At 48.3% G+C, this 18,085-nt stretch overlaps 1 long non-coding RNA gene across 1 annotated transcript in view; it reads right to left on the reverse strand.

Moving 5' to 3' along the window:
• Positions 1–1,651: 1,651 nt before the first annotated feature.
• The window catches only part of LOC141048785 (uncharacterized), a 144,951-nt gene continuing 128,517 nt past the window's right edge, over positions 1,652–18,085 (reverse strand). The window contains exons 3-4 of the long non-coding RNA XR_012220142.1: positions 2,688–2,759; positions 1,652–2,532 (exon numbers count right to left, since the gene is read on the reverse strand). This is a non-coding gene — a long non-coding RNA (uncharacterized lncRNA). The remainder of the gene's footprint in view (positions 2,533–2,687; positions 2,760–18,085) is intronic.

Raw genomic sequence — 18,085 nt, forward strand, 5'->3', positions numbered from 1 at the left:
ATCAAAAGATCGTATCTGCACTAAAATGGTATAATAAAACGTCAGCTCGGCACGCAAAAAATAAGCCCTCAATCAACCCGAGATCATGAAAAATGGAGATGCTACAGGTCTTGGAAAATGACAAACTTTTTTTTTTTTTAGAAACTTTGGATTTCTTGTTACCACTTAAATAAAAAATACCTAGACATGTTTGGTGTCTGCAAACTCTTAATGACCTGGAGAATCATAATGGCAGGTCAGTTTTAGCATTTCCTGAAAATGCTAAAAAGCAGTACCAGGGATGACACTGATTCTCTGTATATAAGGAGGACATTGCAGCTCTTTAATTCTGCAGATCGGTGAAGGACTTCCCCATTTATCTCCCTTGATATGTCAGTGGAAATACCTCAAGATAAGGAAATGATGCTCAGTAGTTTAAATGCTTTCACCCCTAGAGTTACTGAGTTACTGTACAGTAGTATGAGGAGGAGTAAACAACCCACAGAAGTTGCTCAGGTAGTGCAGCTCATCCAGGATGGTACATCAATGCGAGCCGTGGCAAGAAGGTTTTCTGTGTCTGTCAGCACAGTGTCCAGATCATGGAGCAGATACCAGAAGACAGGGCAGTATATTAGGAGACGTGGAGGGGGCCGTAGGAGGGCAACAACCCAGCAGCAGGACCGCTACCTCCGCCTTTGTGCAAGGAGGAGCAGTGCCAGAGCCCTGCAAAATGACCTCCAGCAGGCCACTAACATCCATGTGTCTGCTCAAATTGACAGAAACAGATTGCATGAGGGTGGTATGAGGCCCCGACGTCCACAAGTGGGAGTTGTGCTCACAGCCCAACACTGTGCAGCGCGATTGGCATTTGCCACAAAACACCAATATTGGCAGCTTCAATGTTAGAGCCCTGTGTCTTCACGGATGAGAGCAGGTTCACACTGAGCACATGTGACAGACATTACAGAGTCGGAGACGCCATGTAGAATGTTCTGCTGCCTGCAACATCCTCCAGCATGACCGGTTTGGCAGTGGGTCAGTAATGGTGTGGGGTGGCATTTATTTGGAGGGTCGCACAGCCCTCCATGTGCTTGTCAGAGGTAGCCTGACTGACATTAGGTACCAAGATGAGATCCTCAGACCCCTCATGAGACCATATGCTGGTGCGGTTGGCCCTGGGTTCCTCCTAATGCAGGACAATGCCAGACCTCATGTGGCTGGAGTGTGTCAGCAGTTCCTGCATGATGAAGGCATTGAAGCTATGGACTGGCCCGCCTGTTCCCCAGACCTGAATCCGATTGAGCACATCTGGGACATCATGTCTCGCTCCATCCACCAATGTCACATTGCATCACAGACTGTCCAGGAGTTGGCGGATGCTTTAGTCAGGTCTGGGAGGAGATCCCTCAGAAGACCATCAGCCACCTCATCAGGAGCATGTCCAGGCGTTGTAGGAAGGATATACAGGCACGTGGAGGCCACACACACTACTGACCATCATTTCCTTGTCATGAGGCATTTACACTGAAGTTGGATCAGCCTGTAATTTGATTTTCCACTTTAATTTTGAGTAAAATTCCGAATCCAGACCTCCATGGGATATTAATTCTGATTTACATTGATCATTTTTATGTTTTATTGTTCTCAGCACATTCCACTATTTAATGAATAAAGATTTGCAACTGGAATATTTCATTCAGTGATATCTAGGATGTGGTATTTTAGTGTTTCCTTTATTTTTTGAGCAGTGTATTTTATAGTACTTCATCCCCATTTCTTGCTGTAATGCACATAAGAGGGGTCTCTGTAGACACAACAGATCCATTTCTTAGCTGGGGGCACTAGGGGGGAACAAACTTTAAGGTATCGGAGAGCGCAGCATCCTGAGACGTTCCAGTGACCAGCTGAGACAATCTGCTCTCATTTTTAGAATCTGTTCATATCCATTGTGTGAAATCTCATTAGAATTTTCACAACCTGAGCGCCAATTATTCTCCATTTAATTAGCAGTTTCACGAAAACTTTACTTACAGTTGTGGTCTCCTTGGAATTGGGAAATTATGTCAGATTTCTTAAAAGAAAGTTTAATGTATTCACTGGAACATGATACAACAAATCGACCGTGCTTCCTTTAAGATGCATATTGGTCGCAGTTTTCCACACAAGACAAGGAGAATCATTCCTGTTCGCCCTTTCCTGCATCTTTCCTGTATATTTGCATCCTTCACTGTTTGCATTTCTTTCTTTATCCAATGGGACCATTGGGATTATATTGTGTCCCGCTCCCTCCTGATCTTCATTGGCATTAAAAACTGTTAATTTGAGCTGTTTTTGTCTTTTTTTTTTTGCCTGTTTTGAGGTCAATGTTGGTTCACCACTTTTTAGGATCAATTAACAGACTTATCGCTTATGGACACTGTTCCGTCCTTACTAATGAACCTGGACTCATATAGCTTATACGGGCAGCTAAACAGCTATACCGGGGGTCCAATAAGAAGACTGTAGGTTGAATCTGTGCTTTATTGAACGTGATGGTATATTGGCGCGGTGAAACTACAAGCAAAGCATACAATACAATCAATCAGTATGGGTACATAGAAATACATAATATACATTATACAGATTACCTGCGCTAATAGCTAACCAGGGGAGAGCTAACTAAGGGGTGATCTAAGACAGGGGATAAACGTTGGAGCGTGGTTACTCACCGACGATGCTGACGCAGGGGGAGAAGAGGGATGAGGTGTTTCCAGTATGCAAGTCTGATAGAAAATGGCAGACTGGGCAGAAAAAGAGGACTGGATTAGACCATGATGCCTTGTAAACTCACCCAGGATACATTGGAAATTGGAGGGAAATCAAGAACGAAAATGAAACTAACATAGAATAACACTGTAGTTATTATTTTTGGCCACTAGATGGAGCTAAACCAGTGAACATCAGAAATTATGAAAAACTGAGCATTATTACTGAATTTATGTTATGAAAATTATACAGTTAAGAGCCATTAATTATGTCGGAGACAGAACAGACACATTCAGGGGGCAGTTTGTTTGTTGCCTTTTTTCTTCTACAGCCTCTATGTATCACAATGCATAGCAGAATGCAGAAAGAGTTTCCTGTGAATCCATCAGTGAGCTCTGTCTGATGACTTTCTCTCTGCTCCTGAACCATCATCTATCTAATATATAAAGCTCAAAGCGGGAGTGTATGTATGTGTGTATGTCCGGAATTGGCACCGTCGCAGCTACAGCCACAAAATTTGGCACAGTCACACGTCTGGACCCCAAGAGCGTCATAGGCTATGTTGTGAGGCGAAATTTTAACCCCGCGTGTTCCATTTCACCAAACAATTTTGCCCTTATCTACATAATGGGGAAAAAGTGTGTGTTCAAGCCCCTCCCCTCATTAGGATGTCATAATGGTTGCCATGGTGACGATGATGTTTTAATAGGTTGCAATGGTGACCATTATGTCATAACGGTTGCCATGGTGATGACAATGTCATAATGGGTATATGGGCACGGGACTATGGGATGGAGGATGTGTGATGGGTATATGGGCACTGGACTATGGGATGGTGGATATGTATGATGGGTATATGGGCACGGGACTATGGGAAGGAGGATATGTATGATGGGTATATGGGCACGGGACTATGGGATGGCGGATATGTATGATGGGTATATGGGCACGGGACTATGGGATGGCGGATATGTATGATGGGTATATGGGCACTGGACTATGGGATGGAGGATGTGCGAAGGGTATATGGGCACTGGACTATGGGATGGAGGATATGTATGATGGGTATATGGGCACTGGACTATGGGATGGAGGATATGTATGATGGGTATATGGGCACTGGACTATGGGATGGAGGATATGTATGATGGGTATATGGGCACGGGACTATGGGATGGAGGATATGTATGATGGGTATATGGGCACTGGACTATGGGATGGAGGATGTGCGAAGGGTATATGGGCACTGGACTATGGGATGGAGGATATGTATGATGGGTATATGGGCACTGGACTATGGGATGGAGGATATGTATGATGGGTATATGGGCACTGGACTATGGGATGGAGGATATGTATGATGGGTATATGGGCACGGGACTATGGGATGGAGGATATGTATGATGGGTATATGGGCACTGGACTATGGGATGGAGGATATGTATGATGGGTATATGGGCACTGGACTATGGGATGGAGGATATGTATGATGGGTATATGGGCACTGGACTATGGGATGGAGGATATGTATGATGGGTATATGGGCACGGGACTATGGGATGGCGGATATGTATGATGGGTATATGGGCACTGGACTATGGGATGGAGGATATGTATGATGGGTATATGGGCACGGGACTATGGGATGGAGGATATGTATGATGGGTATATGGGCACTGGACTATGGGATGGAGGATGTGCGAAGGGTATATGGGCACGGGACTATGGGATGGAGGATATGTATGATGGGTATATGGGCACTGGACTATGGGATGGAGGATATGTATGATGGGTATATGGGCACGGGACTATGGGATGGAGGATATGTATGATGGGTATATGGGCATGGGACTATGGGATGGAGGATATGTATGATGGGTATATAGGCATGGGACTATGGGATGGAGGATGTGCGAAGGGTATATGGGCACTCGACTATGGGATGGAGGATAATTATAATTTGTTATAGCTAACCACAGTTAGTTACTATGCCCGGGCAGCGCCGGGCTCTTCGGCTAGTTCTATATATAAATGAACATTGAATTTTGATGTGGTGAGGAGATGAGAGTTCAGGACTTCAGACTCTACATAAAAGCTGTAGAAGAAAAATATTATTTTTTTTTTAATGAAACTTCATTGCATAAATGATTTGCAGTCCAACCTACATGAATTTAAATCAAAACAAGTGCACCCTTATGGTGTTTGCATACCATAACTCTTTTGATGTACAGTGATACATAGAGGATGTAGAAGCCAGTCCATAATTACATTTTAATGAAAATTAATTGCAAAATGATTAGTTTCGAGCCAAAGGAAATATAAAATGAGGAAAATGGGAGTAATACATGACTGCTGGATCAGACTACGCAAAGGGTGTGCATGTAATTTAAGGAAATAAAAGCATTGCTCTGCCTTGGAGCTGTGTACAGTAGGAGATTTTGAAGATACCATTTACACATTTGCATTTTAGATTTATAAAAGGAAGTAAAAAAAATGATTGTAACAGTAGGTACACCCCCAGGGAATGACACGGGTGGCATCTGGCATGTTGGGGCATGGCTGTGGGACCAGAGCTAATTCCCAGAATTAAGCTGTTGCCCTTTGCACCTGCTGGTGGGAGTATTTTGGCAGATAAGTAAAGCGCCATTTGTTTCAGGGGCAGTGTAAATCCTAATGGTGGGATCCTTCACCCGCAGGTGTGGAGGTGCAGTCAAGACTTCGGTTTGGGTAATGGGACATTTAATATTTAATAACTTTTGGATAGTAGGGGGTCTGACCCTCAGGACTCCCATCCTCCATAGAGCATGGCTCTGTAATGCTCCGTTGGTTGGAACTGTGTCTGAGTCTTTACTCCACCACAACTTTCATTATGGGACTGCCGGAAAAAGCCGGTTGGTGCATGACTATCTCCAGTAACTAAATGAATTAGTTACTAATTTCCCCCAAATTTTGGATTCTGTGGAATTCCAAATCTTGGCCTTTTCTTTGGTCTTCAGTTCTTCAGGCATTGGGGCCAGTGATTGTCATCTCCGGCCGTGTTGGGGCAGTCGGAGGCCAATGGCCTGAACACCTGAAGAACTGAAGGCTAGTGCGGAGGACTGGCGGCTTAAGGATGGGTGAGATTAATGTGTTCCATTGTCTTGTGTGATGGTATGATATGCTATGTGGATGTCATTTTGTGTATATTTCTATTTCACTTGTTTTCATAGTGTTTTTCTTGATGCCCTGTGGGTCTACAGCCTGACTGTGTCTGTCTCTTGATGACCCCCTGCATTAATTCCCAAGGCTCCTTTGTTCTCCTCTGGGAGGCCTGGAAACCACCCCAACCTGTTTGACTACCCCTGGACACAAGGAAGGGGGTGGGGAGAAAAGGAGAAGGTCAAGTCAGTCCCTGTTTGGAGAGGATCCTGTAAAGACTGCATTTCAGAGAGAAGGACCCATTTTTTATCCTCTGGTGCTAGAGTTTTGGAATCTCGTCTCCCTGGACATTTTATCCTGTTACTGGACTACATTCTTGTTCTGGACTATTGTATCCTCAGTGTGGTGGATTGTTTATGGACCTTCTAATTTTGCCTGTAATAAAGGTCTTGGGATTGTTCACCCTTCCCTCGCTCTGTTGATTGTGTGGTATCAGAGAAGGACCAGGTGACAACTGGTGGCAGCAGTAGGATCAACAGATTGTAATCCAATGGAGAACCACCCACAGAGTGAGTACAGAAATTTGACTGTATCCAGTTTACAGGAGAGAGCCAGAGACCTGGGCGTGAACTACCAGGGACTGACTAAAGAGGCCTTAATCGATATACTGGTGGGTGCTAGCCCAGCCACCTCCTCCCAGATGTCTGAAGGACGAGCGCAGGAGACAGGGATCCCCATCCAGAAAAGCCAGTGGTTGGTGTGGTACGAAGAAGAGATGGCGGTTCTGGGCCCCGGTGTCTCTCGGGAGTACAAGGACGAGGCTGCCCGCCGGGCACAGCGGAGACAAGAAGCAATGGAGCTTGAAAGAGGGAGTAATGCAATGTGGAGTGTAACCCCAAAGATCCGGGAGCCTGTACGGATCACCCGCACAGAGTTTAAGCCATTTGATGAGGCTTCTGGAGATGTGGAGGGGTTCTTCAAAGACTTTGAGCAGCAGTGTGCTGTTATGGAGGTGCCCCACTCTAGCTGGATGCGTTTGTTAGTGGTGCTCCTGAACGGAAGCATGGCGGAGGCTTACAGAACCATTGACACACCTCGGAATTGGGATTATAACATTGTAAAGCTGACCATCCTGGATTACCATGCTATCACCCCAGACTCGTATAGGGCCAAGTTCCAAGACCTCCCATGCACCACGGGGGGATCGTTTAGGATGTATGCACATAAGATGTCCCAGGCATGTCGGAGATGGCTGGAAGCAGAAAACGCCTTTACTGTGGAAGATGTTATACAGGCGTTCCTTATAGATTAATTTCTTGCCAAGTGCCCCGCAGAGGTACGGGAATGGGTCCGGGAGCGCACGCCGTGTACCGTGGATAGAGTGCAGCCCTGGCCGATGAAGCCCTTACTATCTGGCCGCAATGGAGAAGACTTCTGCACAATGAACCACGGCCTGCTCCCGCGCCCCGTCCCCCTCCAATTATATCTGCCCTTCCACCTAGTCGCAAGCCGATGACAATCACGCCTCACAATCCTAGACCTCAACAGTTCCGACCATGACCTGGGGGTATCACAGAGAGGAGGTGTTATGGGTGAGGGCAACCTGGACATTTGAAGTCTGGCTGTCCCTCCAGGATTCGGAGGGAGCCCCACCTCGTCCAGTGCATCATGTGCACTCCACCATGCCTGAGGAAGAGCTACCACCCCCCCCACCAGAGTGGACCACTGACCACGGAACCATAGATACTCCTCCTGGAGTGTACGGACTCCGGCCTCTGTCCTTTAGCTTCTCAGAGCAACAGCAACGCCACCTGCAGGATGTCTTAATTGATGGATACAAAGTGTCAGGATTTAGAGACACGGGGCATTCTTGACTATCGCTGACCCCCGTGTGGTTCGACCCGAGGCAATTTACCAGGGTCCAGGAATTCCCATTGACCTGGCGGGCGGTGCCCGTAAATATATACAGCGAGCTTCTGTGCATTTGGATTTTGGTTGTGGAGAAAAACTGTGTTGGATTGGAGTTATGGGAGGACTTCCTGCAGATATCCTCCTTAGGAATGACATTGGGGAGTTACAGTGCCAATTTGTGGGAGCAGTCACCCGACTACAGGCCCTTCAAGCACTACATCATCTGGACCTCAACAGGGATCAACCACCACGAACCGCATCAGAGGTGGTAAGCAATACGTTCGCTGCTACTACATTGGGAGAGTCTTGGGACAGAGAGGAGTTTAGGAGCGAAATAGAGGATGACACTAGCTTAGCAGCCCTTAGGCGAAAGGCAGAAACTGGGCACATGGGAGTTAATGGGGATGGCTTCACTCGAGAAAACGTACTGTATTATCGTGTAACAAAGGGCAGTGACCAGGGCAACCCTGACGCAACGACCAGGCAACTCATTGTCCCTCAGAAGTACAGGGCACAGCTAGTTCAACTGGCCCATAACATCCCCTTGGCTGGGCATCAAGGGAGAAAAAGGACTGAAAAGAGACTCACCCAAAGTTTTTACTGGCTGGGCGTCTCGCAGTCGGTAGCCCATTATTGCCGCACCTGTGATGTGTGCCAGCGAATGCGGCATCCAGGAGCTCGACATAAGGTACCCCTGCAATCCCTGCCCATAACTGAGGAACCATTTCAACGTGTAGCTGTCGACATCATAGGTCCTCTGGCCCACCCCAGCCGGTCGGGGAAAAAATATATCCTGACCGTGGTGGACTATGCCACTAGGTATCCTGAAGCTGTGGCCCTGTCCAGTATTACAGCAGTAAAGGTAGCCGAGGCCCTTGTTACTAGAGTTGAGCGACTTTTGGTTTTTTAGGGTCGCGTTTCGTTTTGTGAAACCCGACTTTTCCAAAAGTCGGGTCGAGCAAGATCGTCCGATTATAGGGAAAAGTCGGGGTCGTCCCGAAACACGAAACCCAATGTAAGTCAATGGGGAATAAAAGTCGGCAGTGAGAGGAGGACAGGAAACACACCTACAGTGCCCATTTGAATGCCAAAAGCATCAATTCTTCTTACTTAAGCTTGTCAACCTTAATTAACTTCATAATACAAGTTACGCACTGAAAAATGGGGGTTATTTGGCTAAAGTTGTGGGGGGGGGAGGGCTGGCTGCAGGTTTTCATGTGCCCTGGGCGAAAGAGCGCCCCTTTAACACATACCACAACTCATCATGCTCCGATACGGCAGATAAATAGCGGTATAGTACAATGAAAAATACCTCACTTTTTACATCTCATGACGAGGCCCATCTATTTCTCCATACAGAATCATTGGTCCCATATAATGTTTGAAACAGTATATGATGAGCTCCACATAATGCTACAGTATATGTTGGTCCCCATGGATGAAGCTCCACTGTCTTATGGGCCCAAATAATGCTCCAAACATAATGGGCCCCATTTCTAATGCTCTAGTGTATAATGGGCCCTGTAAATGCTGCTCCAGTGTCTGATGTCCACCTTTGGAATGTTCCAGTGTATGGTGGGCCCCATCTATCATTCTCCAGAGTATAGTGCTCCCCAAAAATTGCTGTCCCAACATTGAAAACAATCAAATAAGTCTCCTCGCTAGGGAATCCCTGTACTTGTCTGGACAGGTGCTGTAGCTTGCTTAACAGCTCGCCAGCCGTTCTCACGCCCAGTATGGATTGCACGTGATTGCACAAAGGTTAGAAAGGGTACCGTATCCCTGGATAACATGTATGGATAGCGTACACATTCAAAATATATGTCTCAGGAGGCAGGCTCAGACGGTGTCAGGCCCAGTATGGATTGCACGTGATTGCACAAAGGTTAGAAAGGGTACCGTATCCCTGGATAACATGTATGGATAGCGTACACATTCAAAATATATGTCTCAGGAGGCAGGCTCAGACGGTGTCAGGCCCAGTATGGATTGCACGTGATTGCACAAAGGTTAGAAAGGGTACCGTATCCCTGGATAACATATATGGATAGCGTACACATTCAAAATATATGTCTCAGGAGGCAGGCTCAGACGGTGTCAGGCCCAGTATGGATTGCACGTGATTGCACAAAGGTTAGAAAGGGTACCGTATCCCTGGATAACATGTATGGATAGCGTACACATTCAAAATATATGTCTCAGGAGGCAGGCTCAGACGGTGTTAGGCCCAGTATGGATTGCACGTGATTGCACAAAGGTTAGAAAGGGTACCGTATCCCCGGATAACATGTATGGATAGCGTACACATTCAAAATATATGTCTCAGGAGGCAGGCTCAGACGGTGTCAGGCACAGTATGGATTTGACGGCCCAGATTACACAGCAGAGGAGCAGGGAGAGGTAAAGATTGCAAATGCTGGGGCCCTGCCCAAGCAAGGGGGGCCCACTCGTGGGCGTCGGTACTGGCACTGGGCCCCTCATAGTACAGCGGTGTGTTTGACGGCGGGTGTGCACCACCACCGTCAGAGACACTTGATTGCACTATGAGGGACCCTGTGCCAGTGCCCGCGCCCAAGAGTCGGCCTACCCACCTGTTCAGGGCAACGGCACTCGCACGGTGTCGTGCGGTAGGTGGTGACCCCGGCCATGGGGGGGGAGGCAGCACAGTTAGGGAGTTTTAGAAAGTGGCATATGTTGATGTTGGACATTCAGCTGATGCAAAAGGCGAAATAGGTGAAGTACCAGGAAGAGGTGGACCAAAGCAAGCCATTTTTCTGTCACCCTATGTGTCATCAGGGGAAGGTGGGACAAAAACCTTGGAAACCCATGCGTGGTTCATTTTAATGAAGGTTAGATCATCCACATTTTGGGTTGACAGACGGGTCCTTTTTTCTGTCAGGATTGATCCAGCTGCACTGAAGACTCTTTCCGATAGCACACTTGCAGCTGGGCAAGCGAGCTCCTGTAAGGCATATTGGGCCAATTCAGGCCAGGTGTCCAGTTTAGCGGCCCAATAGTCAAAGGGGAATGACCTGTGTGGGAGAACATCGATATGGGAGGAAAAGTAGTTTGTAACCATAGTTGACAACTGCTGTCTCCTGTCACTTTCCATCGATGCAGTATTACCAGTTGTGTGAGCGGTATTTGAAAAATCAGTCCACAACATTGTCATGAAACCCCTGTCTCCAACGCCACTTCTGCTGTGTGCACCACGAACACCTCTGCCAAGCTGCCCCCGGCCCGTACGGCTCGTGTGAGAACCATCACCGCTGCTGTGTGCTGGGAATGCCTCAAGCAACCGATTTACCAGAGTTGCTTGTTTATTAGCCAATATTAGGTCAAGGTTCTCCTGTGGCATGATGTTTTGTAATTTGCCTTTATAGCGTGGATCCAGGATGCTGGCCAACCAGTAGTCGTCATCGTTCATCATTTTGGCAATGCGGGGGTCCCTTTTTAGGATCCGCAAGGCATAATCTGACATGTGGGCCAATGTTCCCGGTGTCAATGATGCACTGCGAGTGCTGGGTGGAGGAGCACTTTCTGGCAAATCCACATCCCTCCAGTCACGCACAAACCCTGTACCAGACCTTGCCACGCCAACATTTTCACTTGCCCCACGAGATGCATCCTCCTCCCCTAAGTAATCATCCCCATCATCCTCCTCCTCCTCCTCTTCTTCCTCCACCTCGTCCAGGAGAGGTCCCTGAGCAGACAATGGCTGAATGTCATCAAGGATTCCCTCCTCCTCTTCCTCCTCATCAACATTGGCTGCAGACGCCTGCTCCTTAAGGTGCGTCAAAGTTTGCATGAGCAGACGCATAAGTGGGATGCTCATGCTTAGGATGGCGTCGTCTGCGCTTACCAGCCGTGTGCATTCCTCAAAACACTGAAGGACTTTACAAAGGTCTTTCAGCTTCGACCACTGCACGCCTGTCAACTCCATGTCTGCTCTCAAAGTGCCTGGCCGTGTATCCTCCCACAAATGCATTATGGCCTGCCTCTGCTCGCACAGCCGCTCCACCATGTGCAGGGTGGAGTTCCACCTTGTTGCAATGTCGATAATGAGGCGGTGGTTGGGAAGGTGGAGCAATCGCTGCAGCTTCTGCATACGAACGGAGTGTACAGGCGACCGGCGGATGTGCGCGCACAGTCTTCGCACCTTCTGGAGCAGGGCTGTTAACTCCGGATAATTTTTGAGGAAGCACTGCACCACCAGGTTCAAGGTGTGAGCCAAGCAAGGTATGTGGCTGAGTTTTGAAAGGGCTATGGCTGCCACAAAATTACGGCCGTTATCACTAACTACCTTGCCTGCCTCAAGATGTACACTGCCCAGCCATGACTCAGTTTGTCGCTTCAAGTACTCGGCCAGCACCTCGGCGGTGTGTCTGTCGCCCAAACACATCATCTGCAACACAGCCTGCTGACGCTTTCCACTAGCTGCTCGATAGGGGGACACATCGTGTGCAACAGTGGCAGCTGCAGATGGAGTGCTCGTACGACTGCGCTCTGTGGACGAGCTTTCGCTTCTGGAGGAGGAGGAGGAGGAGGAGGGTCGAATGCCTACAGCCAACTGTTTCCTATACCGTGGGCTAGGCAGCACTGTCCCACCACCGCTGTCCCCTGTGGACCCTGCATCCACCACATTAACCCAGTGCGCAGTGATGGACACGTAACGGCCCTGGCCATGCCGACTGGACCATGCATCAGTTGTGAGGTGCACCTTTCCGCTCACTGACTGCTTGAGTGCATGGACAATGCGGTCTTTCACATGATGGTGGAGGGCTGGGATGGCTTTGCGAGAGAAGAAGTGGCGACTGGGTAGGTCATAGCGTGGTACTGCATAGGCCATGAGTTCGCGGAAAGCTGTGCTTTCCACCAACCGAAAGGGCATCATCTCAAACGAGATTAGTTAGGCAATGTGGGCGTTCAAACCCAGTGTACGCGGATGAGACTGAGTACTTTCTTGACCTACTCATAGTGTCTGGGAGGGTGAGCTGGACTTGAGAGCTGCATATGGTGGAAGTAGCGGTGGACAGGGCGGACTGAGAGAGGGTTGATGATGGTGATGGAGTTGGTGTTCATTCTGATGGCCTAGAATCAGTCTTTCGTTGATATAACAGTGGGATTCCCTGACTGCTGTGGTCTTGCAACGACACCTCAACATTTGCTGCTGTGCTAACCGGTGGGCTTACAGTGGGGGAAACAATGTAGCGTTGCTGACTACCTTCGTTGTGATCAGTTGCACATGTGGCACTTGAGGTTTGGTGCATGCTGGTGCATGCTGGTTAAATGTCTAAGCATGCAACTGGTATTCAAATTTTTCAGATTTTTCCCTCGGCTAAAGGTCTTTGCACACTTCTTACAGATAACCTTGGCCTGATCATGAGGATTTTGTTAAAAAAAGTGCCACACTGCACTCTTCCTACTTTGGCAGACATTTTGCCGCCTAGCACGCTGTGATCTTTTGACCCTCTGGACAAGCTGTGCAGCAACTCTTTTGATGTTTGGAACTTGTCTTTGGAGTGCTCCGGGCCTGCCAGATAACAGCTGTTGCGATGTCGATGTCTGCTGTGGATGCTCCTCATCTGAGCTATTGGAAGCAGCACCCTCTTCCCCCAATGGATGCCAATCTGGGTCAACAACTGGGTCATCCATCACCTCGTCTTCTATGTCATGTGCACCTTTCTCTGTGTCACCGTGTATGGTGGTATAGTGTGCGGGAAGGGGCACCTGAGTCTCATCAGGGTCAAAATCTGGCTCTGTACGCTGCGAGGACAATGTAGTGCTCTGAGTGAATGTACCAGCAGAATCATCCATCAGCGGCTGTGCATCAGTGCACTCCATGTCAGATTCATCTTGGCCTGGGTAATTCACCATTTCACTTGATAATCCAGGCATGGTATGTGAAAACAGCTCCATGGAGTAATCAGCAGTATGGCCTGCGTCATCCTTCAATCTTGGTTGGGGTGAAGGACACAAGGAAAGGTGTGGTTCATGAACATGAGCCTCCAATGACGACTCAGTGCTTTTACTTTTTACAACTGAAGAAGAGGAGGCGATAGAGCTGGAGGCTGAGTCAGCAATGTAAGACAAAACTTTTTCCTGATGCTCTGCCTTTAAAAGCGGTTTGCCAACTCCTAGAAAGCTAAGCGTTCAAGGCCTTATGTAGCCAGACGATGACGCAGGGTCAGCACCTCCTGCATTCGGTCCTATTTTGTTCTTGCCACTACCATCAGATCCACCACCAACACCATCATTACCAGCTGCCAACCCCCGCCCAATTCCACGGCCTCTTCCACCAGCCTTCCTCATTTTTGGTAGAAATGTAGACAAAATCCAACAAACTATATAGTAATGTAAAACAAGGTACAAGGTGTCTATAGGACAGGGGAGATTTAGAATTTCTGCACACACTTGTGGACAGTGGACACTTTTGGATTGTGTGAGGCCCACTGATATCTGAGCGCTATGTGACAGGCTCGATGGCACAGCTGCCTGTGACCAAAGTGACGAGAGGATAATGGAGATTTTGAATCTCTGCACACACTTTTGGACACTGGACACTTGTGGATTGTGTGAGGCCCACTGATATCTGAGCGCTATGTGACACGCTCGATGGCACAGCTGCCTGTGACCAAAGTGACGAGAGGATAATGGAGATTTTGAATCTCTGCGCACACTTTTGGACACTGGACACTTGTGGATTGTGTGAGGCCCACTGATATCTGAGCGCTATGTGACACGCTCAATGGCACAGCTGCCTGTGACCAAAGTGACGAGAGGATAATGGAGATTTTGAATCTCTGCGCACACTTTTGGACACTGGACACTTGTGGATTGTGTGAGGCCCACTGATATCTGAGCGCTATGTGACACGCTCGATGGCACAGCTGCCTGTGACCAAAGTGACGAGAGGATAATGGAGATTTTGAATCTCTGCGCACACTTTTGGACACTGGACACTTGTGGATTGTGTGAGGCCCACTGATATCTGAGCGCTATGTGACACGCTCGATGGCACAGCTGCCTGTGACCAAAGTGACGAGAGGATAATGGAGATTTTGAATCTCTGCGCACACTTTTGGACACTGGACACTTGTGGATTGTGTGAGGCCCACTGATATCTGAGCGCTATGTGACACGCTCGATGGCACAGCTGCCTGTGACCAAAGTGACGAGAGGATAATGGAGATTTTGAATCTCTGCGCACACTTTTGGACACTGGACACTTGTGGATTGTGTGAGGCCCACTGATATCTGAGCGCTATGTGACACGCTCGATGGCACAGCTGCCTGTGACCAAAGTGACGAGAGGATAATGGAGATTTTGAATCTCTGCACACACTTTTGGACACTGGACACTTGTGGATTGTGTGAGGCCCACTGATATCTGAGCGCTATGTGACACGCTCGATGGCACAGCTGCCTGTGACCAAAGTGACGAGAGGATAATGGAGATTTTGAATCTCTGCGCACACTTTTGGACACTGGACACTTGTGGATTGTGTGAGGCCCACTGATATCTGAGCGCTATGTGACACGCTCAATGGCACAGCTGCCTGTGACCAAAGTGACGAGAGGATAATGGAGATTTTGAATCTCTGCGCACACTTTTGGACACTGGAAACTTGTGGATTGTGTGAGGCCCACTGATATCTGAGCGCTATGTGACACGCTTGATGGCACAGCTGCCTGTGACCAAAGTGACGAGAGGATAATGGAGATTTTGAATCTCTGCGCACACTTTTGGACACTGGACACTTGTGGATTGTGTGAGGCCCACTGATATCTGAGCGCTATGTGACACGCTCGATGGCACAGCTGCCTGTGACCAAAGTGACGAGAGGATAATGGAGATTTTGAATCTCTGCGCACACTTTTGGACACTGGACACTTGTGGATTGTGTGAGGCCCACTGATATCTGAGCGCTATGTGACACGCTCGATGGCACAGCTGTGACCAAAGTGACGAGAGGATAATGGAGATTTTGAATCTCTGCGCACACTTTTGGACACTGGACACTTGTGGATTGTGTGAGGCCCACTGATATCTGAGCGCTATGTGACACGCTCGATGGCACAGCTGCCTGTGACAAAAGTGACGAGAGGATAATGGAGATTTTGAATCTCTGCGCACACTTTTGGACACTGGACACTTGTGGATTGTGTGAGGCCCACTGATATCTGTGCGCTATGTGACAGGCTCGATGGCACAGCTGTGACCAAAGTGACGAGAGGATAATGGAGATTTTGAATCTCTGCGCACACTTTTGGACACTGGACACTTGTGGATTGTGTGAGGCCCACTGATATCTGAGCGCTATGTGACACGCTCGATGGCACAGCTGCCTGTGACCAAAGTGACGAGAGGATAATGGAGATTTTGAATCTCTGCGCACACTTTTGGACACTGGACACTTGTGGATTGTGTGAGGCCCACTGATATCTGAGCGCTATGTGACACGCTCGATGGCACAGCTGCCTGTGACCAAAGTGACGAGAGGATAATGGAGATTTTGAATCTCTGCGCACACTTTTGGACACTGGACACTTGTGGATTGTGTGAGGCCCACCGATATCTGAGCGCTATGTGACACGCTCGATGGCACAGCTGCCTGTGACCAAAGTGACGAGAGGATAATGGAGATTTTGAATCTCTGCGCACACTTTTGGACACTGGACACTTGTGGATTGTGTGAGGCCCACTGATATCTGAGCGCTATGTGACACGCTCGATGGCACAGCTGCCTGTGACCAAAGTGACGAGAGGATAATGGAGATTTTGAATCTCTGCGCACACTTTTGGACACTGGACACTTGTGGATTGTGTGAGGCCCACTGATATCTGAGCGCTATGTGACACGCTCGATGGCACAGCTGCCTGTGACCAAAGTGACGAGAGGATAATGGAGATTTTGAATCTCTGCGCACACTTTTGGACACTGGACACTTGTGGATTGTGTGAGGCCCACTGATATCTGAGCGCTATGTGACAGGCTCGATGGCACAGCTGTGACAAAAGTGACTAGAGGATAAGGGAGATTGGATTGCTTTTAAAAAAGCAGTTTGCGGAGCAGTGGGTAAACAGCAATGCCAGAGTGTCAGGAAGCCTTAAAAGGCAGCCCAACAACCAACACCACTGATACACCACAATATAGCCTCCCCTTGCACTGTACACACAGTGACTTGTGTGTTGTGCAGGCCAAATCGCTAGCAGCAGAAGCAGTTTTTTTGTCTTCTTCCCTGCCTAACGCTCTCCCTACAGAATCAGCAGCAACCTCTCCCTATACTAAGATCGGCAGAAGTAAGATGGCGGTCGGCGTGCACGCCCTTTTATACCCCCTGTGACGCCCACCAAAGCAAGCCAATCACTTGCATGCCCTTCTGAAAGATGGTGGTGACCCGTGCCTATGTCATCACGTTGCCCACAGTGTCCGTGGATCCTGATTGGCTGAAAAAGAGCGCAAAACAAACTTTTGAAACGCGACTTTGGCGCGTAAGTCGCCGACCTCGTGGCCGACCTCATCCTAGGGTCGGGTTTCGTTTCATGAAACCCGACTTTGCCAAAAGTCGGCGACTTTTGAATTTTTTCGACCCGTTTCGCTCAACTCTACTTGTTACCATCTTTACCCGGGTAGGGTTTCCTAGTGAAATATTATCGGATCAAGGCACTCAGTTCATGTCAGATCTGGTCCAGTCCCTATGGCATACCTGTGGTGTTCGAGCCATTTGCACCACCCCATACCACCCGCAGACCAACGGACTATGTGAACGCTTTAATGGAACCCTAAAAAATATGCTGAGGGTTTTTGTTGATGTTGAAAAAAAGTGGGATAAGTACGTGCCACATTTCCTCTTTGCCTATCGGGAGATTCCCCAAGAGTCCACAGGGTTCTCTCCCTTCGAACTACTGTTTAGCCGGAAGGTCCGTGGGCCTCTCACTCTTCTGAAAGAACATTTGGAGGGAGACATCTCAGATACCGGAATGCCCATCGTTCCCTATGTTCTAGAGCTCAGAGACCGTCTCGCCCAGCTAGCTACCTTCGCTAAAGAACATCAGCGAATGGCCCAGTCCAGACAAAAAAACCTGGTATGACCGTAATGCCAGGAACCGGGAATTTATTGAAGGACAGCAAGTGCTTATGATTACTGCTTCCCCTGCCAACATGCATCAAGCAGTGTGGGAAGGCCCTTATCAGGTTGTCAAGAAAATTAATGACACTATGTTATTGCCTTGGACTCTAGTGGTCGACGACAGAAAACCGTCCACATTAACATGCTGAAAGACTACCACGACCAATCTCTGCCTGTT

Source organism: Dendrobates tinctorius, unplaced genomic scaffold (genome assembly GCF_039654945.1).
Source record: "Dendrobates tinctorius isolate UK_male_01 unplaced genomic scaffold, ASM3965494v1 ptg000138l, whole genome shotgun sequence".
NCBI lineage: Eukaryota > Metazoa > Chordata > Amphibia > Anura > Dendrobatidae > Dendrobates > Dendrobates tinctorius.